Consider the following 25,196-nt stretch of genomic DNA (forward strand, 5'->3'; position numbering starts at 1 on the left):
CACACACACACACACACACACACACACACACCAATTCAAAAGAACTTTCTCAGTCATACCAGATGTTCCGGGCCTCATATTCATGCTACTACCTCCTCATTTTCCTTCCTCGTCTCCTTTTTCCACCAATTTCCTGCCTTTCCTCGCACTTCTGTCCTTTTATTATTTCTCTACTTTTATAGACGCTCATTTCTAAGTTTCCTTATTGCCTTTAAAGTGTCTTTTTCCCTCTTTATTTGCTTTCAATTTCATTCCTTTTATGTCACTTCCTCCACATTCATCCTCTCCATTCTCCTCTGCTTTTCTCTCCACAAACCTCTTTCTTCTCCTTGGTTCCTCTCCTCCGTTCCCTTCCTGTCACTCAATGTGGTTCTATATTCTATAGCTCTATAGTCCATTCATTCTCATCTATGAAGAGATGTTCTGGAAATGACGGATGTTCTTGATTTCACATTAATTCGTCTGTACTCAAGCATCCTCCCTGTCTTCTAATCTCTCCTTCTCACCATCTGGATCCATGTTTTCTTCTTTTTTGTCGTTTCCTCCATCGTTTCTCGCTCTCCCTGTCATTCTGACACATATTGATTCTTTTCTGGGGCTTATTTTTTCCTTTTCTGGGCTGTCGGGAGAAGATGGGATCTGGTGACGGTCTCATTTGTGATGGATTCATTTCTCCAACAAAACTAGAAGAACACAAAGCCACCGGCAACTTGTGAATGCGGGGGGTGGGGGTGGGGGGGTGACAGTCCTTCTCTATCGCGTCTCAATCATTTGAAGTATTTAATCCCAGGAATGTTAAGAGAGGTGATGTCTCATATTCACTCGGAAGCTGAGGAACACCATTGGATCTCGGCTCACTTAAAAAAACATCCAAACCCTCCCCTCCAGCCTTCTTTGTCCATGTTGCTCCCTCCCTCCAGCTCATCACATACTGACTCCAGGGGGGTGCAGCAGAATCACAAATTCAAGGCCTAAGAATTGCAAGTCAAACTCCAGACTTCTTCATTTCCTGCTTCCAAGTGTCGTATTTCTGACATTTCCATATTTCCTGTTTCTGGCCCTGACCTGAGCCTAAACACAACCACACCTCCACGATGGCGACACAAGAGAAGCTCCATCAGCTGGTGAGGTCAGAGAGGCTGGCTCGGGACGTCATTGGTCCCGCGGACATTTCAGACGCCACGACAGCGCAGACATGATAAGAACAGAGCATCAGGATGTGATGTAAACGTGCCAGACAGAGATCAGGAATATTAGTACAGGACAAACACTGCTGAGATATGAGCAGCCAAACATACCAAGCCTCCCCCGCTCCCTCACTGCCCCCCGTGTATCGATCTACAACCCATGATATGTCATAGTGATTGACAGCTCCTAATTGGCCTAATCTCCCCGGGGCTGCTGGCTCTGCGGCTCATCTGGATACAGCTGTCCCATTGTTGGGCCGCTGACACCGCGACCCTGGGGAGGCCGCCAGCGGCTCCTCAGGACCCGGAGATGGAGAGGTGGGGAGAGATGGGTCGCTTACAGCTACACACGCGTCCTCCTGGCTGCGGGACTGGTTTTCTGAGAGACGCCTTCAGGCAGAAAAGCAACAATTCAAGCAAAGTTGAAGGAAAAATATGTTTGTGGAAAATGATCAGAGTTGTTGAGCTTCATGCTTGCGTACGACGTAAAGCATCGAGTCCAAATATTTGGTGGAGGACAATCGTCCTGCTCAGTCTGCAGGACACAGACACACGTCTCACTGCCAAAAAGTAACTACGATATACGAGAGACAGAAAGCTCACTGACACATGAACACGACTACCAACCTGGAACAAAAAGGCTCATTGTTTCGTAGCTCGTCCGCAGCAGGAGCGGTGCGGCGCAGCGGGAGGGGAGCGCGGCGTATATCCAGTCCACCAGCTGAACCAGAGACGTGGAAGATCTGGCCAATTATTCTCATCAGAAGAAAACTTTGAATTAAAGGAACTTTTATTCATTTCACAAGAAACGTTTGCAGCAGAAACGATAGTTTTGAGACTCCTGCTCACCAGACAAGATGTGAGAGCGACCAGCGCTGCACTGTGAGGCGCCGTAATGGCGCCGGAACACCTGACAGACAGGTACCCATGTGAGCGAGTGAACGCTGACCCTCCGCCACAGCTCATCATGATGAAAACACAAAGAGCGATGCTGACATTCTGCTGCTGCTGGTTGGACCACAGCGAGATCAGAGCCGGTGTTTTCTTCTCTCCTGACTTCCTTCAGACTCCTGCAGGTGAATCACCAGGAGACGCCGAAGGACTGAAGTCTGTCAGGAGTTCACGGGTGGCGGCGGTGGCGGCAAAATGACAGACAGCTCGCTGGAGGGTGTTTCTGCAGGCTGGTTTCACAGTCAAGTCTTGGATGCCAACATGGACCGTGTCCATGTCCCCCGACCATCAGGTCCTCAACATGAGGACAGCAGCAGCCCAGATTAGCGCTGCTCTATTGAGGAGGCGCGGGGCAGAACGCGGCTCTGAGAGAACGCCGCTAAGCCTTTAAAGACCACCCTTCAGCTTGACACGACCCCCCCATTCCCCCAACATCCCATTTATCCAGTCACTGACACACCGTTTACACTCACATTAGCCCTGCATGACCTTCCCGGCCCAACATGGCGGCTCAGAGGCGGGGCGTGATCTGTTCACCTACACGCCATTAGAGCTATAATGACTCTGAAGCAGATTTTATTCACGCTGATTAAAAGCAACGACGACTTTGATTCCAACGCAGAATCATCAAACATCCTTCGTCAGCGGAGCCATCAGAACAGCTAATAACCTCATTAATATTTACTGGAGGGCTCGCCGGCGCCGGACACTCGCAGGCGGGACAGAACATTAGATTAGAAACACTGGGAGATTAAAAAAGGTTCATTAATCCCAGACTTTTGGTATTCTAGACAAACTCTTAAGGTTCTGCTGTACACTTAAATACTTCACACCTATTTTTCAGGTGAGACAGCGGCGAAACCAGCAGGACTGCTCTGTTGTCATCACAGGTTATGTGAAAGCAAACAGCAACGATTCATCAATAACCAATAAATCAATCAGTCAACTGCTCTGAGCCCATTTTCAAAAAGGAAGATGTTCCCAGCCTCTGGAACCCCAAGGTTTCCCATGTCTTCAGCTTTGTTTCCATTTAACGGGCGAAGTCAAGGTTGGAAACGTGACAGACACTCAACGAGGCGCGCGTCCTTCCACCTGTCTGACGTCACGCGCTAAAACCTGAGTCATGACGCTGACATGAGTCGTTGTCAGAAACCCCTTTCTTTCTGGATCAAAGGGAGTATTGATCATTAAGGTGATTGGCTGCTGCTCGCCTGGACTTCAGCAAAGGTGGCGGCGCCGGATAGACAGGCTTGATGTGACGCCTGATGACAGTCTGTCCAACACGCCTCACGATGAGCTGAGGACGAATGGAGATCCTCCTGCTCCCACGTTCTCCCGCTCCCGCGTTCTCCAGCACTCATGTTCTCCTGCTGTGCTCTGTTCTCTTGCTGTCAGACTGAACTGAGGCATCAAAAGAATCTTAATAAATGATAAAATAGTGACAAAAATCACAAACCAGGTCAGGCTTCTGTTTCTGGCTGTAAAACTGAAGGCCGATTTCTCAATCCACTCACATCTTTGATTGATTTGATCTTTGACCCTCATAAAGCAAACACAACATGTGGCAAACGGTTCTTTTCAACCTGCGACTGATCTGATGTGACCCCGGTTACTGTGTTCCTGAGCTTGAACATCGACGTCACCGCCAGTGGCGGCGGACAAACGCAGCTTCATGAATCCGTCCAGCAGTTTTCATTCTTTGTTACATGATTTTGCCGTTGGGGCCTGAGGATGATGAGGGCTCGCAGTGGACGTGAGAAGTGATCTGCAACGTTACGGTTCATTACACCAACCACGCATGTGTAATGAGTCTAATTACCCCTCTAAATTGCCCCCCCCCACCACCCCCACGCTCAACTCGGTGGGAGGATGAAGGACACAAAGGTCATTGTGCTTCTCCTCCACTCTCTTTCTCCAGTCTCTCTTCCCCTCCTCCAAACCGGTGCACAAACGCCGTGGATACCCGATAATAACAGCCACCCCCCTCCCCCATGGGGTTGTTGAGGCCAGACCCCCCCACCTCCAGGTTGACACAGAGCCCCTTGTTCTTGTTGTTTGGAGCAGCAATCACATACCTCAACGAGCCTCCAGGGTTCGCTTTCACAAACGCCGCAAAGATCCATAAGAGAAGCCACAGATGTGGCCCCTCCCACCAAAACCAAACCCAGAACTGGTTGCTGGTTGTCTGGAGGGGAATCTGGACCCTCTTCAGAGCAAAGTGAAGACACATTTTCATTTCTGTGTCTGTTCCTCAACTTCAAATAACAACAACCCAACACCTCTCCGATGTCTCTGTGAGCTCCAGACAGAGAGCACTCAGAGTGGGCGGTCCCCTGCTGATGACATCATCAGAGCCAGGTCCAGTTAAGTAGCTAAAGAAACTACTGCTGAGTACCTGCGCTGACCTGTAGATCCAGCACTGGTACCAAGATCAGTTCAAATGGGAGTGTATTTCCTTCAAGTAAGAACCAGAGAGCACCGCCCTGCTCCGCCTGCCGAGCCTGAGAATCCACCTCTGCTTCAAGATGGATTACAAATCTAGAGAAAAGAATCAGCTACATTCACATCAAATTTCACAAAAATTTAGAGTACATTCAGGTTCATTTCTCTCTGGACCACCAAACACATTTCAGGCAAAAACATTTTCCTTCTTAAAGCCTGGAAATATTTTAGAAATGATCCGTTTCTTGCGATATCAGGAGCTGCAGTGAATCCTCCAGAGTCTCAAATCCTCTTTACAGTGTGAGAACTTGCACAGACTCTTACAAGCTCATTAGCTCTCAGCTGAGCCGTAATATTTCTCAACACGAGTCAACAGCAGCAGCACGACGCTGTCGAGTCTCCTTAAGCAAGTCAACCTGTTCATCGCCTCAACGCGCTCCGAGTACAGGAAGCTGATAAATACTTCATCTGCAGATACACACAAAAATGGAAATCCTCATAAATGAGTGTTTTCCTGGGCTCCACGTGTCAGAGCCAGATATTTACTTTGATATGTTTCTTTTCATCTGGAGAGTGAAACCTGGCGACACGCAGCCCTTATCGCTCTCGACGCCTCGACTGAATACGGTATTAGCATACTGGTGAATAAAACATCAGCACTATTTTATTAAAGAAAAAAACCCAAAACAGCTGACAAGAAGTGATCTATTTACCCTCAAACACACACACACACAGTGTGGGTTTACCGATGTGATCCATCCAGCGTCCTGAACTCCCCCCAGTATCACAGTAAACCTTCAGACGTGTCTACACGTGGAACAGTTCTCTAGGTCTTTCCACGATTGTGGGGACATCTGGTTCTCACGATTATAACAGCAAACCCGCACAGCGAGCGAGGCCCTGGATGACCTCACACACCTCACCAGGTGACACAGACGAGTGAGGACAGACAGTCAGAGGTAACTTTTGTTTGTTTATCTGGCCATGAACACACACACACACACACACACACACACACACACACACACACACACACACACACTCGCAGTGACCTTGCAGGTTGCACCTTTCCTCTAGAATATGATCAATGTTGATGGTGCATCAGAATAAATACACACACGTTCACCATGAACTCCATGCTGCTCGGTTTGACGGTGCAAGCACACAGACAGCAGGACCACGAGCTCCAGTGGACTCAGGAGCTCTGAATAACTGAGCTGAGCAGCGCGAGGCGAAGGCTGACAGTTCAGCTCACCTGCGTCGCGCTCATCCTCCTGTAACCTGCAGCAGTGGTTCCTGCCGGACTGCTCAGGTCCACACTGAGGTATCTCTGCGCTGTCTGGGTTCAGAGTGCAGCGTCACCTGCGTTTCTGCAGTATTAATGTGGGATAGGAATCCCAGCTGCTTCACGGGGAGGAATCATGGAATATGGGTGAAAATAAGATCTGTCAGCATTCTCCCTCCCCCCTCTCTCTCTCTCTACACACACACACACATATATATATATATATATATATATATATATGTGTGTGTGTGTGTGTATGAAAATGTCTGGGGTCTAATAGCGCAGGAACAATTACTCCATCCTGGCGGAGGCTTTATCCACCGTTGCTGCCTCTCCTCTCCTGAAAGGTCAGCCAGTCACAGCTGCCACTGAAACCTGAAGAGGCCGTGAAGATAAACTGGGACAATGAGCCACTGGGAGCAGAAACAAGTAGATATTTGAGTACATCTGAGATGAAAGATGTCAAAATAGGACAAAAAACAAAGAGTTAGCTTTATATAAGCGCTGCTCTGTAAGGCTGAAACACGGATGAAGGCGCAGAGCAGGGAAGAAACGAGCTGCGGCCGAGCCGATCGCACGGAAAGGAGTGAAATGAATACTGTCCAGCAGCCACAGCAGTCATAGTCCATGACATGACATCATTAAAAGTGTTGATGAAGCATGAGGAGAAGAGAGAGAGAGAGAGACAGGGAGGAGAAGAACAATCAGGAAATCAAGGAGAGATGCAGCGTGGGAGTTATTGATAACGGCGAGTGAGGACGGAGAGAGGAAGAGGAGAAACACAAACAGAGAGACGAAGAGAAGGAGATGGCAGGAGGTTATTATGGTAAAGAGGTCAAGCATGCAGAGATGTCCTGGTCCACGCAGCAAAGAAAACAGGCTTTTGTGTGTGTGTGTGTGTGTGTGTGTGTGTGTGTGCTTGTGATAGTGAGCTGCTGTCGCCCACAACATGAAATGTGTTCTTTTATTCTCTTCAGCACGACCTCGTAGATTAACAACAGAACTCCATTTGCCCAGAACAACACACACTACCATGTCTGACAGGCCCCGCCTTCAGCACGCCAGTCAAAGGACGAACAAGTCATGTATGTACGATGTATGATGATGTAATGTCCACGTGGCTGGAGGTCTGAGGTAGGCTGATGAAAGCTAGGAGACGCATTTGTCCAAGAAAAGGAAACCCTTGACTCTCTTCTTTCTCCTGATGAGTTCCCAGAAACGTGTGTGTGTGTGTGTGTGGGGGGGGGGTTCTTCTGCAGCAGAGTTTGAGCCCCTCCACCTGAAGCTCTCGTCTCCTGCAAGTTGGCCTGAAGGGAACAAAATTCCCGATGGATACTGCCGCCGTGGATCAGCTGACCAGCGGCAGCGTCACGTCCTGGCCACCTGTCTGCTGATCAGCGGCGGCAGAGACGGAGCTCTGTTGTTTATTCATCCGCTCACATTTGTTCAGCTTTTGTGTCATTCAGCTCTATTTTTGGAAGTTTTTCACCTGCGTTTCATCAGCAGCACAGCGTGATAATTACAGAGGGGAAGAGGAGGATGAAGGACAGAGGAGGAGACAGAGGAGAGTGGGAGGTGAGGAGGAGGAAGACATGGAGGACATGAACTACTGGAAGAGATCAAAGCTTTGCTCTGACATCAGGTGCAGGTTCACGCTGGAGACACTTGAACGTCTGTGAGCCTGCGAAGTCACTTCCTCTTCATCAAGCTGATGCTGGTACTCCACACGTTGTAGTTCTACTGTCAGGTTCCCCACAGGACGACACGGAACCCTATCGTTCCAGAACGCTCCATCCAACATTCGCCAAAACTTCCCAGTTAGCACGGACCGGGAGCTCTGATCTCTGACCTTGAAAAGGCACTCAACACACTCGCAAATCACCAGGTCAGAACCCGAGAGAACAAACCAGAACATCAGGTCCAGTGATGCCAACGCCAACCATCCTCAGGATCGTGTTACTGAGGAGTTTCTGGGTCAGAGGGCATCTGACCAGCTGACTCTCTCAAACCAACCGTGCTGCTCACACTGTCCTGCCTTGGACTAAACCACCACCACCGCCCAGGGCCAGCGCCTGGTGACCAGTCAGACCTGGACCCGCCTGTCTCCAAGTCCAGGTCCTGTCAGAGGAAGCTAGGACAGGAGAAGAGATCCATATTGATCAGGGGATATCAGTTCCTATCAGTCAGTGTAAATGGACTGTATTTATAGGGTACCTCTCTACTAGTGGTACTCAAAGAGTTTTAGACTGTTGCCTTTCTCTCTCTCTCTCTCTCTCTCTCTCTCACACACACACACACACACACACACACACACACACACACACTGTCGTCAGAACAGTTCCGTCAGAGTGGAGGATGTAGACGACCCTGGACTGAGCTCAGGCCCCTCCCCATCATCCTCCTCCCGGAGCGCTGCATGTTCTCTCCTGCTACTTCTGTCCTCTCTGCCTGCTGAAGGAACCTCACACTCATTTGTTAGTGGACGACTGCTTCCATGATTGCCCCGTGAGTGTGTGTGTGTGTACATGTGTGTGTACATGTGCACACATTTATGCATGACTGTTTCTCCATCACCAGTTTGTTGCAAGATACACACCTGTTTGTTCTATCAGCTGCTAACATGGAAGCATGTACACACACACACACACACACACACACACACACACACACACACACACACACACACACACCTGTCCACATTTCACCTTTGCAAATGTGTTCCATCAGCAAAATTAACTGACAACAATTAACATAACCATGTTAATTATGGTAATCAGCAACATGCTGTCTGCAGGTACATGCTAAATCGCGCGTGTGTGTATGTGTGTGTGTGTGTGTGTGTGTGTGAGAGAGAGAGAGTGACATAGATTCATACTAGTAAGTAGAGAGGGCTACAAATATTCAGAGATGACAAGCAGATAAAAATTAAATTAAATTAAAAGTTTCACTAATAGATTAACTCACAAATACGACAACCTCAAACTTCCAGAGACATCAGACAAAGAGACAGACAGTAGACACACACACACACACACACACACACACACACACACACACACACACACACACACACACGGTTAATTATGATCCTGAATAATGGGAAGCAAACGACTCATTAAGTCTCTCCTTGACCCGCGTGCAGCCACCAGCCTCTTTTCCTCTTGCTGCTGCTGAGGCTTTCCTCCTCGCTCAGTCATTGGTGAGCATTGAAGCCAAACCCCAAGTCTGAGTGAGCCCATGAGAACAAACAGCAGGCAGCAGAGGGAAGCCCCTGGAACCTGCGACACTCAGGTGGGCAGTGGCATCTGAAGACAGACCCCCACGCGTCTGGCAGTTTGAGGAGCTCAACTACCAACATGAATGAACCTCCTCAAGCAGCTACACCAGGACAGTCAAGGCTCTCTCATCTCTCATCTCTCATCTCTAAACTCTCATCTCTTAGCTCTTATCTCTAAACTCTCATCTCTTAGCTCTTATCTCTAAACTCTCATCTTTCATGTATCATCTCTCATCTCTTAGCTTTCATGTATCATCTCTCATCTCTTAGTTCTCATCTCTCATGTATTATCTCTCATCTCTTTGCTCTCATCTCTCATGTATCATCTCTCATCTCTTAGCTCTCATCTCTCATGTATTATCTCTCATCTCTCATGTATCATCTCTCATGTATTATCTCTCATCTCTCATGTATCATCTCTCATCTCTTAGCTCTCATCTCTCATCTCTTCGCTTTCATGTATCATCTCTCATCTCTTAGCTTTCATGTATCATCTCTCATGTATCATCTCTCATCTCTCATGTATCATCTCTTAGCTCTCATCTCTCATGTATTATCTCTCATCTCTCATGTATCATCTCTCATCTCTTAGCTCTCATCTCTCATCTCTTCGCTTTCATGTATCATCTCTCATCTCTTAGCTCTCATCTCTTAGCTTTCATGTATCATCTCTCATGTATCATCTCTCATCTCTCATGTATCATCTCTCATATCTCATGTATCATCTCTCATCTCTTAGCTCTCATCTCTCATGTATCATCTCTCATATCTCATGTATCATCTCTCATCTCTCATGTTTCATCTCTCATATCTCATGTATCATCTCTCATGTATCATCTCTCATCTCTCATGTATCATCTCTCATCTCTTAGCTCTCATCTCTCATGTATCATCTTATGTATTATCTCTCATCTCTTAGCTCTCATCTCTCATGTATCATCTCTCATCTCTCATGTATCATCTCTCATCTCTCATGTATCATCTCTTGTCTCTAAATTCTCATCTCTGTTGGTGGCCCTGTTCATGATTCTACAACAGCTGGAAAACTCGAATCGCAGCATCATGTGATGAAGCACATGGGGGGGCAGCGGAGGAAGACACCTGAGAAACACCTGTTTGAAAGTGGAGTGCCAGCACCAGACAGTTCAAATATGAACAGAACCTGTGCTGGTTCTTGCTCTCGTGCTGTCCCACCGCCGTCCTCAGTGCTGTCCACCTGCTGCTGACCAGCTGACCTCTGACGACCATCTAGACAGGAGGGAGACTCTGCGTTTCTAACAGACCTGACGGAACCTGGTGGACCAGTTCAGTGGGAATCTGGTCATTTAATGTCCCAAGTTTATTTCTATATGTCTGAAGTCACACTTGTTGACTCAGCACTAACAAACATGGGGGGTGGTGACTGTGACAGCGAGCTGGAGGACGACCCGACCAGTCAGGACTGATCCTGGTCCTGGTCCTGGTCCTGATTCCAGTCCCAGTCCTGGATATTAATATTGGGAGATCACAAAAAAGAAAGTGAATATATCAGAACTTCTGGAACATGTTGAGAGCATTTCAACAACATGATGATAACGGTGACAGAACCCTGCTGATGAGGCGTCCTCCTTGTTCTTGAATGCCCCCCCCCCCCCCCCAGGATTCCTCCCGCTGAAGGAGAAATGTTGTAAAAACACAGCCTCTCATGTGACTGTTGTCATGAGACCACAAACCACCTGACTGCATCCAGCGACTGTCACAGAAGACGAATTACAGTCGGTCACACACACGCATGCACACACACACACACACACACACACACACACACACACACACACACACATACACACACACATCACATATGAACATTCAGCACACCAGCAATCCTTTAGATTCCCTGACACACACACACACACACACACACACACACACACACACACACACACACACACACACACACACACACACACACCTAATCAATACGGTTCTCTATCCAGAGTAATCAATTCTCATTCTAATCTGATCAATACTCCTGTCAACACAGTATTCTGATCATCAATAGTGGAATCAATGGGATCGCTCATTAATCCTGAATTAACATCGATCTGTGATCATGGTTACACCTCAGTCGCGTCACCGGGCCATAAATCCACCCCCCCATCACAGCCCCCGCGTGGGACAAAAGGTCACAGTAACGGCGGCGTCCTCAACGTGCAGCTGAGGCGTCCGCTAGCGTGCTCCCAGGACAGGAGGCGATAAAAACACAATCCCTTTTAAAAGTCGACATTTAATTAAAGCCGGAGTGTTTCTGTGTTTCTGTGCCTCCGCGTCTTTTACTTTAATTGCTCTAAGTGGCGGCGGCCTTGTTGTTCCCCTTCGTTCGTCTGTTCATCGCTCTAGTTTACGCCTGCACTTCTTCAAATGACTTCAGCGTGACTTTGCTCACCCAACACTGACAGAGAGCCACACACTCATGAATCACGCTGCGACTTCTAAGGCCACAAATAACACTAAAGCATTTCCAAGCTGGATGACTGACCGCCATTTTCTGGATTTAAACCTCAAAGACATCAGGCGGGGGGCAGGACGCCATTAGCAAGTCAACCGGGGGAAGTAGGAGGACAGCGAGGGAGAATTCAACGTTCCCATGGAGAAGGCAAGAGGTCTCGTGTACCAAACCATTAGCATGTGTACCGTGTGTTCGATCCCTCAGCGTGTTGAGGGTCAGTCCAAAGCTGAAGCCGGGAGAGGAGACCCCTCCCACGTGCTCTGCACGCCATGAACCACACAGGAGATTCAATGGTTTGGAAATCAAACTTTCATGACACCGATTGGCTCGATGAAGGCGTAACCATGGAAACATCGCTTCTCGGTCAAGTACAATGACAACGTACGAACATGCCCCCAGGTCACTCAGAGGTCTTTCATCCACCAAGGTGAACTTTGACCCCGGGTTCATTTGGCTGCCAGCAGGAATGGGTGGAGCCTCGTAACCCCGCCCATGACCCAGCAAGCGTGAGAGTGAGTGAGAGGAAGGTGAGACCTGATAATATTTGGATTCTACTTGAAGGAGCAGACAATCATGTCCTGTCGCCACTAGATGGCACCATGACTCATCTGACTCAGAGGCTTGCCTTAGGCTCCACCCCTCGCCAAATTTGTTGGAAATGCATAATTATGCTCAATCTTGATGACAAACAGACAGCGAGAAGGAGGGAAGTTCAGGTGAACCACACATCCCATGAACCTGGGAACCCGAGGTTCTCCGTGTGATGTTCTCTCAGGGTGAAACCGTGGAGGACGACGTGGAACCGCACGACCGCCAACACCACTGTGTAATTCAGTCCCAGTAAAGTGGAGCCAGCAGGACGTTACAACACCTGCCTCGTAGGTTCCGCCCATAATCATCTCCTGACCCAGCGGAGTCAAATCAGCCGCTGTCTTGTTTGTCTGGAGGACAACTAACGGGATTAGAGGTCAAAAACACGAATTACAGACGCTGCCATCTAATCTGGTTGAGATTAGAGATATAATCCCATCACACCGCCACAGGAAATGATACCTCAGGAACTTCTACCTGCTTCCGAACAGAGCCCGAGATTAATAATGGAGAAATAATGGAAAAAGTGAGAGAATAAGGTCTGCTGAGTCAGCGTTCCACCATAGGAAAGACGGGAAACCCCCTCCTCTTCCTCACCTCTCCTCCTCTGAGGAACAGAAGCCGTCATGGTGGACATGCTTATCCAGACATCCGGCGTCCTCGGGGAGACTCACTACCCCGCTATCCTCCCAAGAGAGAAAAAGAGGGAGAGGGAGGGAGGGAGCGCAAGGAAAACAAAAATAAGAGAGTGAGGAAGAGTGAGAAAGAGTGAGGAGGGCCACGGCTGCTGCAGCAAAGCCCAACAGCTCCCTCTGTCGTCATCCCTCCTTCCCCTCCTCTCCTCCTCCTCGCTCCATCAACAGCATCTCTCTCTTCCTGCTCCTTTTCAAAGGAACTAGTTTACAACGCTGGTGAGAACGAGCAGCTGGAGCCTAATTAAATATAAATATAGAGATTACAGTTTCATAAATGAATCCCTCCATCTGCCCCCCCCCCCCACGTCACCGCTCCGCTGCCTTCTAACTGCTTCCAGGACACGGGAGCATCCATCTTTACCCTCTGTCTTCAAAATCCACCCAAGAGGGTGAAAATGAGCGGGAGAGTGACGGTCACACCAGCCTGCAGGTCTCCAGAGTTCCACAGGCACATAATACCACACACACACACACACACACACACACACACACACACACACACACACTACAACCACATGTTCACAAATTTACTTACTTCTCTATCACACCAGCTGGTCGAGGCAGATGGCAGCCTGAATGCAACGATTAGCAGTGCTAAGCTAATGTTAGCCTATGAAGAAGCTAGGTCACGGTCACATGACTTCAGGGCCACTGCCAATAAGCTTCAGGCTCCTTTCATCTGCAGCCTCTGTGATCTCCTCAAGACAAACTTCAGAGAACAAAACCTTCAAAGTTCTGCAGCTGCTGGCGACCACCAACCTGATTCAGGATCATTGACTTAGAGGTGAGGGAACCAGACGATCTACTGGGAGAACTCATTCCAGGTTCCATCGCTGGAACAAAGATCATCTACAAGAATTCTAGTCTCATTTCCCAAAGTTGTAATTTGAAATGTAGCTTGACTTAGGAGCAGCGTGATTTACTGTTCATGACTGTCTTGTTAATGGCAGCAACATCTCGACTTTCCACATGGATCAAAGCTGGACAGAACTATTATACTGCAGGTGAGAGCAGCGAGGGGGCGGAGTCATCCTCGTACATCCAGGAAGCTTGCGTGTTTGCTTCCGTGTGGGCACTAATGGGTTAAGAGGGATATTTTCATTGCTGGAAATTCTCTGAACAATCCAACCAAGCTGGAGACGTGTGTGTCGTCTTGCTGGCGGAGCTTCAGAGGCGCGGCGTCTGCTTTCATGTGGCAGGTTTGTTTTCCTCTCACCTTAAATAGCACAAAGACGAGGCTGAGAGTTCTGTCCTGCTGTCGCTGATGATGTCCGCACCACGAGATGTTCAGAGAAGTCACGGCACCCTGGCAGACCCTTGCCCCCCCTGGCCTCCCCCTCCTCAACCACTGTCCCCTCGTCTTCACCTCCTCTCTCGGTCCTCCAGCGGATGGAACGAGAACAATTAACTAGCAAACATCTGAGAACTGAACCAGGCCACCGCTGGGAGGTGCAGCAGCAATTACACATTCATGGAGATGCTCGGGATGCTTCAGGTTCCCACTCAACCACTGTGAGACCTCCCAGAGCCCAAAAATGGGGGAGTGACTGGTCTGGAGGACAATTAGCAACTGAATAAACAGCAACAAGAACCACATCACACGGGCTGAGGGAGCGAGGAACCTCTGTAGCTCCACTCGCTGGTCAGTCGCAGCTTTTCTGATGGTGGTGACACCCAGAGAAAGGGGGGGGGGCTATGAGGGGTGTGTGTGGGGGGGGGGGATGTTCAAAGGTAGAGAAGGTGGGTGTCATGGCGCAACAATGTGGAGGCAGAAAGGAAAATAGCGAGAGAGAGAGAGAGAGAGAGAGAGAGAGAGAGAGAGAGAGAGATTATTGAGAGCTGCTCCATGAATACCAACGAGCCCCCCCCCCCTCACCCCCCGTGCTGCAGCTTCATCCAGATATCTGCTGTACCGGAGGACGCACATCCGTGTCAGTGGGACAATTAAAAGCCACCCCGCGAGCTCCACGACCCTCCTGAACCCTGTCACTCCACCGAACCCTTAACAGAACCGCAACCCGACCAGGGGGAGACAACCCGACGATGCTGCTGGTCCCGCAACTCTCAAACACACACGGCAACACAACCCTCGAAGTGTTGGCGTGTTGAAAACGACTGAACACACACTAAGGCGCGCGCGTCTGTCTTCGACGCGATACACAGAAAAGTTGTGCGTCGCGGCTGCGTCGAACCGCCGGGCGGCACTCAACTGCGGAAGGGAGATGCTGCTGCTATACGTGGCCATGCACACACACACACACACACACACGCACACACACACACACACACACACACACTGCGCTGGGAACGCCGACTGCTTCCAGGCTGGGTGATGTGGGAAGCGGCGGAAACTCCAGCAGCCTCGCAGACTCCGAGCCGCGCTGTTTGTGCGGTAACATCTGCGCTGCCGAAGACTCTGCGCCATTTATTTGCTCAAGTCGAATATGAGGACGATCTTTCAGACGCAGCGTTTGCACCGCAGGTCCAGAAGTGCCAAAGTCGACCCCCCAATACCAGGGACCGACAGCAGAGACGCGGATCCGGGGACAGAGGCGCGGAGGGACGCAGTGAGGCGGCGAGAGGGCGGAGAACCAAGTCCGGTAAAGTCCGCTGCTCCTTACCTGGGAACTGAGAGATCCCGCGCGCGGCTCCTCCGAGCTAATCCCTCCAAAACATACAAGTGCTCAGTAATCTGAGGTCCCACATCCACACGTCCGCGGGTCCGGACCCGAGGTCTGAGTCCAAAACAGCAGAGCCAAGACGGTCCCGGAAAATGTTCGTTCTCCCGGCGTCTGTCAGCCGGTTGGAGATGGCGAGGTGAGCGTGACTATAAGATCCCGAGGTGAAGGAGGGATGAGGATGAGGAGAGCGCAGAGAAAAGAGAGGTATCACCGGAGCATCCCTCCCTCCTCTGGGTCTCTGATCCGGAGCCGCTGATCCGTCCGTCCTCCCTCCGCGAGCCTCGGGAGCGGTGTGACGAGGAGCGAGCGGGGAAGACAGAGAGAGAGAGAGAGAGAGAGAGAGAGAGAGAGAGAGAGAGAGAGAGAGAGAGAGACACACACACACACACACACACACGCACACACACTCAGACCAGTTAGATCTCAGAACTTCATCATAAATTTTAGACTTCAACTTCTATTAAAATGTTGTTTCTACATTTTACTGACAAAATGCAGAATCATGATTTTTCCCTCGTGTCACTGTGTAAATGTTCACGTCAGTTCTGGTGTGTGTGCGTGTGTGGGAGCAACAGTTGCTCTCCTCTCATTAGCTGAGAGCAGTAGCCAATCAGATGCTGAAGCAGATTTAGAAGCTGATCGGCAGCCAATGAGAGGAGGAGGAGGAGCGCGGGTCTCTCTCCCTCCGCAGGTACTCTCTGGTTCCAGTTCAAATCTCTCAGCCAATCGAGAGAGCAGAAGCAGCCTCCACTGCTAGTGATTCGTTATCATTCACCTCTGGAGGTCACGGGACCTTTAACCTTCTACCTGAATCAATGAGGCCAAATTTTATAAGACCTGATGGAGTCAAGTTCCAGTGGAGCTTTGGAGGTGCTGCGTCAAATCACTGCTCCCAGTCAGGAAAGTAGTTCCGGCTACGTGTCTGATTCTACCACTACAACGTCTCCTCATGTTAAACTGGTGTTCATCACCAAGGTGACACACAACCCTCCTGATATTAATGCAGGCAGAGATGGAGCTACGCTAACACTTCCCACCCACTACCAGTCACTGTGCTAAGCTAACTAGCTTGAGAGTCCGAGATAGAGCTATGCTAACACTTCCCACCCACTACCATTTATTGAGCTAAGCTAACTAGCCTGAGTCTCAGAGATGGCGCTATGCTAACACTTCCCACCCACTACCATTTATTGAGCTAAGCTAACTAGCCTGAGTCTCAGAGATGGCGCTATGCTAACACTTCCCACCCACTACCATTTATTGAGCTAAGCTAACTAGCCTGAGTCTCAGAGATGGCGCTATGCTAACACTTCCCACCCACTACCATTTATTGAGCTAAGCTTACTAGCCTGGGTCTCAGGTCTGAGGACAATAGACAGAGACTCTCCCTACTCATTGGTGTGTTCCTTTAAAAGTGCAGCCGTGTTCACGTGCTAGTTTCACGAAATGTCTTTTCTTCTCAGGAGCAGCTCTGATATCAAAGCAGACGTCTTTGCACGTTTGAGTCATTAAAAGCAGAGGATGAAAAGCTTTGATAGTTGCTCACTTGTGAGACGGACAGGGAGAACTTTCATTCAGCCAACAGCCGATGATAACACACACTTTCATGATTACATTCACCAGGCTTTTATTACTTTGGACACAAAATGACATAATTAGATTAAGATGAAGGGCAGGTTGTCAAATGTAATTGCAGGCTACCTTTGATTATAAGGACTGAAGACCTAAACCAGCAGGATCTTTACGTTGCAGGAACCCTGAATGTAGTTTCACTGTGACTGACTCCGTCTCTGCATGTACGGCTTCCAGCACACGGACTTCCAGTCCTTGACCTGCTCTCCTCATTTTTTATTTCTATCTACAGTGCAGGAGACAACCGGGCGATGCCAAGAACTAAAAGAAGAAGTGATTTTTTTTGGCAAACAGAGAGGAGTTTCTTTTAAAATTTATATCCACATTCACCTTATCACCTCATCACCATCTGTGCTGAGCGAGGAGGAAACGGTTCCAGCAAAAGTGTCTGGACCAGCAGAGTTTCCTCTGCATTTTCAGATGAAGATCAGAACACTGGAGCTTTCCTCTCACACATGGAGGGAACAAGCAGAGAGGAGTGACACACTCTCACAACAATCTCCAGTTTTTACCACAATAATGGAAAAAGGTTTGCACGTTAAAAAGGATCGGCTCCAGATTTGGACTCGTTTCATTGTTGCGACGCCACAAACACACACGTCCATGTACGTGTGTGTTTGTGTTTGCGTATGTGTGCCGAGGCTGGCGGAGTGATTACGTGGGGATTACAGGCCAGGCTTTTAGGGGCAAGGTTGTTTGTTTTAGCCTGAGCCTGGAGGATACCGGGGGCTCCGAGGGGATAAGAGAGCGCTCCATGTTTGAGTCTGTTCCTTCACCTGTGTCTTAACTGTCCCCTCTAGGCTTCCGCCTCTCTAGTCCATGCTGGACTAATTCTTTGAATCCCCCCCCCCCCCCCCCCCCTGTTCACCTAATGGAGGGCAGCAGTGACCAATCAGTGGACTGGGATTATCACGCTGTCTGCTGCTTTAGTTGAATTTGAGCTGTCGGCACGGTAACTGAGCAGGAGCTACTGAGGGGTCGGAGACCCTGGGCGAGGGACCAGAGCGTCCATGTGTGCTCCTGCACACGTGGTCGTCACCAAGCCCACATTCGCTGCAAGTTCTCTAAAATCCTGGTTTCTTGACGCAGTCTGGTGTTTTTACTGAGCTCTCGCTGCTCCACAGCTGACAAACTGGAATAAGTTTGGAATCCTCAACCATTCCAGCTCACTGTTTCACTGTGAAGGCCTGAGAGGTCGGGGGTGCAGGATCAGCATCGTTGCATTGAATCAATCAATTAATTTATTGATATCAAACTACCAGCAAAAATGAGCAAAGCTAAAACATCAATAACAGAAGCGTGTCTTGCATTTCAAAAATATCATCATGATCAATGATAGGACAGCTGACGGGCGCTGCTACTCTTGGACCCAACCACCTCCCATTGCTTTGATGTCATGTGTTTATCTCAGCTTGACCTTCGACGTGCGTGGAACCATGTGGCAGGGCAGGCGAGTGATGGCGCAGATGGACCCGTGATCCGTACCGTGCTGAATCCAGTCAGTCAGGCCGTGAGATAGCTCCCCTTTCTCAGTCCCGACCTTAAACCAAGCAGCCAGTCCACCAGTCTGAGCCCAGAGTTGGATTACCAACAACTATCAGGTACAAAAATATAACACGTGTTTTGGTTCCACCTTGTATTCTTGTATGATTTATTGTTGTATTATTTACACTTGCTGTGTAAGCCACGCCCACTTCATGGAATTCTAACCCCATCTTGGTAGTGGTAGCTGATATCAGGCAAATTCTGTGGTTACTCTGGTCCGTTCCATTCAACTTTCTGGAACTCTGGAATTCCAGCTAACACGAACTTCTGGCGAATCTGAATGCTCTGCATGCATGAGGCTATTTTTCTTTGATGTCCTCGATCACATTACAATTAAATGCTGCCAAACGACACAGATTTTCCTGCTGGCTCGCTGCTGAGCATGATAAATATACATATCTACACATTCTGTTAGGCTTTGCTCATCAGACTGGAGGCTGGAGTCTCTCGTTGCAGGCAGAAAAAAGAAAAGATCTGGCCAAATAAAAACAAGCAAGAATGCAGGACTGGAAGCGAGGGAGGGGGAGAAGGGGGGGGCAGCAGAGAGACGAGGGGAGATTGAGAAATGTAGTGAGGCAAATGGGCAAAGACAGAGAATTAAAGAGAGATGCGGAGATGGAGAGATGTGGAGAGGGAAGACACAGGGCGGCCTTGTGTATGAGTTAGCAGTGAGGAGCCGAGCTGCATAGCAATCACCGGCTCGCCATGCTTTAATCAGCCAGACAACGCTAAACATTAGCTCGCCTCCTACGCTCATTTAATCAGAGGAGAACTCGGAGCATGAACCTCCTCTTTCTGTCCCAGCGTCAGAGACAAGGAGGCTTTCAGAGTATACGTTTAGACAAGAATGCCGAGGACGGAGCCAGAGAAAGAACAGAGAGAAAATAGAGCTTTGACTCTTAGCCTCCTCTTGCAATTGGACACTGAGGAAAGTTGAGAGAAAGGACAGGAGACTTGTTTGGGGGGATGCAGTAAATATGAGGGGCCCAGGGGGCTGCAGCCAAAAAAATAGGGGTATGAAGAGAGAGAATGTCTGAGTTGTGACCAGAACCAACACATGCAGATGTTATTCAGAGGATGTGAGCCCATGACAAAGTATGGAAATTAACAACTGTGACAGTTGCTATGGCATTAGCATTCAGCTAACAAAAACACAAGAAACCAAATCCAAATAGAATTGGAGGCTAAGTTTAAGGGTTTCCTGCTACTATCAGCATCAAGTTTCTTTTGTAGTAGTAGTAGTAGTAGTAGTAGTAGAAGCAGCTGATGCTATCAAATGCTAACTAGAGGAAACAAGGGTCAGACACTCTTGGATAGCAAAGTATTTTCAGATGATTTCCTTTATGTATGAGCGATGAAATCCTTGACCTCTGGCTCGCTTAGTTAGCTTGCTGCCAAAATGGGAGAAGATTTCAATGTTGTGAGAATCCTGTACAACAAACGAGGTCCGAGGCAACAACAAATCAGGGATGACCCCTGAGGACCCGGAGGTCACCCAGAGGCTCAACACCATGACGGCATAACAGGGCTGATATACACTTGCTAACAGTCACTGCACAGAGCTAACTGTTAGCATTACCATCAAACTTTAAGCCCTGCTTCTTTTTCGTAGCTGATGAGTAAAATTAACATTTTCACAATGGTGAGAAATTGCTTTTGCTTGCACATGCTCAGTAGGCTACCCCCTCCCTGTGCCTGTACAGACCGACCCTTTTACCTCCTGTTTAAAGTGTAGCTGGATGATGCTTCGCTTTGGCTCACCAGTCTAACGGCTAATGAACAAACACTGAAAATATCGGAGGTGAGACATTGGCGATGCAGATTTAATTACAGAAAAACAGATTTAATTATGTTATTTATTATTATATATTATAGATGATGGTGTTACCGGACCTACAGAAAAGCTTCATGAAGAATAACGAGCTGCTGGTCACCAAACAGAAACAGCAGCAGTTCTACGGTTGAGGTCTGAGCCGTTGCACAGACATGAAAGTTGACTTTAACAACCATTGATTAGAGGCCCGACCCCTCACCTGCGGAGCTCCCCAGGGGAGGGTCCTGGGCCCGGAGTTTTTCCTAGAGTACACTACTGACATGACACCTTATTTCTCTGTCAGCTCGTTAGGCCGTGGCAGCAGCAAGGCCACAACTCTGTTTCAGACAGCAGGATGTGAATCGGGGTACAAAACAGCAGCGTTCCTTTGGGCGTTTGTCCCAATTAGCACTTTGGAGGCAGAGTTGCTCAAATTACTGTCATTTTCTGCAGGTAAAATTTTAGTTAAATTGCTGTAATTTTCTGCAAATTAAATATCTTGCAGGAATGAAAAACTTTTGACCACTGTTGGATTTTCCCTGCTGACGTGTAAGAGGGAGAGATGATTGAAACACACACGGCAACAACCAAAAACTAACATTCTCACACACGGGAGGTTGGATTCTGCCAAAATATTGACTCTTGGATTTAACAGTATCCCTCAGCATCTCTTTGTCCTCCATACTTCTGTCTCAGTCCCCCCCCCCCCATACACACCCTCCTCTCAGCATGGCCTTTCAAAATTTCTACCTCAGTTCATTCCACCTCTAAAATATTGAGAGGAGCTGGCTGCTGCTGTTAGAGAGCAAACTGTCGCCGCATCAGATCCCTGACCATGATTTCTGTTCCTCCATAAAACCGCACGTTTCCTCCAGACTTCCCAAATGGTTTCATGCTGTTGTTGATGATGAATCGGCAGCTGCGGCCTGTTTGCGTTCTCATCAGTCGACAGGGAACCACGTTCCTCCTCAATTGTTCCATTACTTCCACTAAGACTAACTGATTTAATGGATACCAGCTTGCTGCAGGAATTAGCATTTTTCGAGTACGAGTCAACTGGAATCTGAAAGTATTTTACTGAAATTGATTTCTAAATTTATTAAGCCAGCTGCCACTGATGGTCTCCAGCTTTTTTCAGGTGGTTTGAGGAGTCCACAGAGGTCATTCCCAACAGCTCTCTATGTGTCAGCGGCTATACAGCACCACTCCGTGCTGCTCATCATGTTTACATGTATGTTGTTGAAACAAAAGAGAAAGTCACTTCAATTTAAAGAAAACTGCAACTTTCATGGAAAGTCTCATCTTCTCTATTGTCCCCAAGGCCGCACTACAAGACAGAGACCCTTCTGTAGGGACCTGAGACCCAGGCTAGTTAGCTTAGCACAAGGAAGGGGAGTGGATGGGAAGTGTTAGCATAGCTCTGTCAGCGGGACAATGTGTGAGCCCAATGGAACAAGCATCACAATGACACTGTGTTGTTTTCACCTGGTGAACAAGCATCAGATACAGGAAGTGCGTGCTCTCTTGCGCCACCTACTGGCAGCAGGAAGTGATATTTGCGCTACAGCGCAGCATCAGTTTGCTCCTTCATGTAAACACTAAATGTTGTTGTAGCCTCAGGCATCCAGGGGTCAAAGTTCACCAAGGTGGTGGTATGCGCTCTCTGAGAGAAAGTGTGTGTGTGTGTGTGTGTGTGTGTGTGTGTGTGTGTGTGTGTGTGTGTGTGTGTGTGTAGGGGGGGGGGGACTGATTAGATAATTAGGTGTGAGTGGGTGTATGAGATGGGGAAGGAGTGGAGGGTTGGGACTGGTATTTAGAGGGTGCTGAGGGACAGAGGCTACACCCAGCAGGAAGTGTGAACGCTGAAGACAAGAAGAAGAAAATGAGGTGCTGGTTTCTAGTTTGGCGCTGGTTCTACGACGTGGCCTTTGAACGGACCACTGGGAGCATTTACTCTGTATGGTTGATGTTCAGTTACCTTTCACGAGCATTTAAATAAAAATGAAATTTTATTAATTCTTATTCGTCCAAGGACCTCTAGGGAGACCTTCAGGTAAGCCCGGGGGTCCCTGGACCTCACATTGAGAAGCCTGTAAAAGTACAAATGAGAATTTATGAATCCTGCCGTCACCAAAAGCCTGCAAACGGAGCCGCTCCTCTTCGCTTCAAGACATTTTGCCTTCATCAATAAATGAAAGCAACTAAACTCAGAGTTAGCGGCAGCTGCGGGCCACAGCGGGCCAGCAGACGCGTCAGCTGTCACATATCCGCAGGTCCGACAGTCAGTGGGGGGGCACCGCTTTGTTTATGTTGAGATTTCAAATCCCCTTTGAAAACAGCAAAGGTAATTAAAGATTTAATCAATTAAGCAGCTCACACACATGCAAACATTTACACTGCTGCTGTTATTACTGCATGAGGAAGTGGATCAGAGCGAAGGTGCTGTGAGCGCCTTCACCAGCGTTTGCTTGAGTCAGTGATGGCGTGGAAGCCTGACTGATAACGCCCCCCCCCCCCTGACGGCAGCTAAATATGTTTGTTTTTCCTGCATCTCCTCTCCCAGCAGGACTCCTCGCTGTCCCTCTCCCACCATTATCTTATCCCGCGCTGATGATGGAGAGCAGTCACACTTGAAGGATGAGGGACAAGGATGAGCCAACACAGACGATCACACGAGAGCTCTCCCTCTTTTTAAGTTCTAATTTGTAAAGCAAAGTCTGCTTTTTGCTTAAAAAAGAGTAAACAAAATCAGTAAATTGGCAACAAGAAGCTGAAAATGTGTGAATACAGATTCTCATCTCATACTGCAGCAGGCCCACATCACAGTGAATTTCAGCAGCAGGCAGCCTTGTCAGTGACGTGGCGGGAAGTTGTGCGCCGCTCCGCCTGCATCGACACACACGGCGCTCACCGCTCAGAGGAGAAGGTTTCTGAACACGTGTGAGTCAACGAAAAAAAACAACAAACCCAAAAGCCCTTGCTTCTATGGCATCTGCTTGCTTTCCTTGTAATTAAGATGAAAAATGAGGAAACTGGCAAGAAATTTGCTCAAAATGAATTTGATATCATGAAAATGTATTTGAAACAAAAAGACAAGGACACCACATTTACAACTGAGGAAATTCAAGATTCATCTCCTCCAGTCAGCAGGGTCACATGAACAGTTCATAACGTTGCTATGGTTACAACTGTCATCGTGCTGGCACGCATGCACATAGAATCGTTGCTGTACTATTCACTGACAGAAGTATGTTTCCCTCCACAACACTAGGCGGCAGTACGCCCTCCCACAGCTGGCTGTAAGCAGGCTTTCTTTCAGTTCAAATTCTGTCAAAAAGTAAACAAGTCCGTCCCTCAGCTGGAATGGCCACGCCCCCTGCAGTCACTTCAACCCGACAAATGGAGATGCTGCATAAAAAAATACTGCAAACATGACGACTGCTTTAAAGCTGTGTAGCAAACAGAGCGCACGTGAACAAGAACGCCTAGGAAGCAACAAATCAACCCTTCAACTGAGGAGCGAGAGAATGAAAAGATGAACAGAAACTGAAAGAAAAGGAAATGCACTGTGCACGTGTGTGTTTTGTAATTTTAATCGATATATAATTCAGAGAGGAAGGTTATTCTGTGACACATAACAAATCATAGCTGCATCCTGGGAAAAGATTGCAAGATTAAAATTTAATGTGTGAATATGAGTGCATGTGTTTCTGAGGGAAGGAGGAAAACAGGTGAGCAGAAAGACACAGGAAGTTATACTACGACACCATTAGAAACCACTGCAACGACAAAATATCATCCTTCCATCCACAAGGAGAGAACTAATTAAAAGGGTTACATGGCAACATCTGTGCTGAGAGACCAGACGACGTGGTAGCACAGAGTTCCAAGAATGATGATAGGAGAGTTTCCTCCACGAGAAGGAAAAAGCAGGAGCCTCATTTGTATGTGATAATAAAACAGAAGTCTATCAAGATTTGAGAGTGGATGAACTTCTTTGGTTGAATATCAAACATGTGCTCGAACAGTTACAGATCTGATGACTTGAATCTACTCCAGACCTCATGTTTGTAAGTCTCTAACTACGTTTCAAGGTTTCAGACTTCAGCAGCGAGCTGTCGATCAGCTGTTCGACCTCCCAGACGTCTCAAGTCTATCTCCATAGCTCTCTGACAGACCCGCACCAGCAACACCCATTCAGCTCTTGGCTGCTGCTCATCTGGTCGGTCCACTAGATGGTTTTCCTGTCCATGGAAGGAGAGTTCACACTGGGCACTGGCTAGGCTGGCTACTTCCTGTTAGCCTTCTGCTGACCAGAATATGGATAAATTATTTAGTTGTTCAGCTCTCGAAGACTTACCAGATGTTATCAACCTCTGTGAGTGACAGGAGTCAGTCAGTGGGAGTTGTGTGATGCTCGACAGCTGAAACTGTCAACTCAGCTGTGATAAATGTAGTGAAACCGTGCTGAAGTAACATGGAGGCCTGTTTGAGGAGACGAGCCCTGCTTTCCAGCCACTGATGTTAAATCTCCTGGTTCTCAGGAGACAGCATCATGACCACCACCTGAGCCTCAACCTCACGGCACAGCCGACCTGATGACATCATG

At 48.4% G+C, this 25,196-nt stretch overlaps 1 protein-coding gene across 1 annotated transcript in view; it reads right to left on the reverse strand.

Moving 5' to 3' along the window:
• Positions 1-15,906, reverse strand: part of cdh11 (cadherin 11, type 2, OB-cadherin (osteoblast)) — an 82,394-nt gene extending 66,488 nt beyond the window's left edge. Inside the window, exon 1 of the mRNA XM_086179596.1 lies at positions 15,538-15,906. The gene's annotated coding sequence lies outside the window, so the exon portion shown is untranslated. The remainder of the gene's footprint in view (positions 1-15,537) is intronic.
• Between the last annotated feature and the right edge of the window lie 9,290 nt (positions 15,907-25,196).

The sequence above is a fragment of the Aulostomus chinensis genome, chromosome 16, assembly GCF_037954235.1.
Source record: "Aulostomus chinensis isolate RoL2024-O1b breed Wild chromosome 16, RoL_Achi_v1.0, whole genome shotgun sequence".
NCBI classification, from domain to species: domain Eukaryota; kingdom Metazoa; phylum Chordata; class Actinopteri; order Syngnathiformes; family Aulostomidae; genus Aulostomus; species Aulostomus chinensis.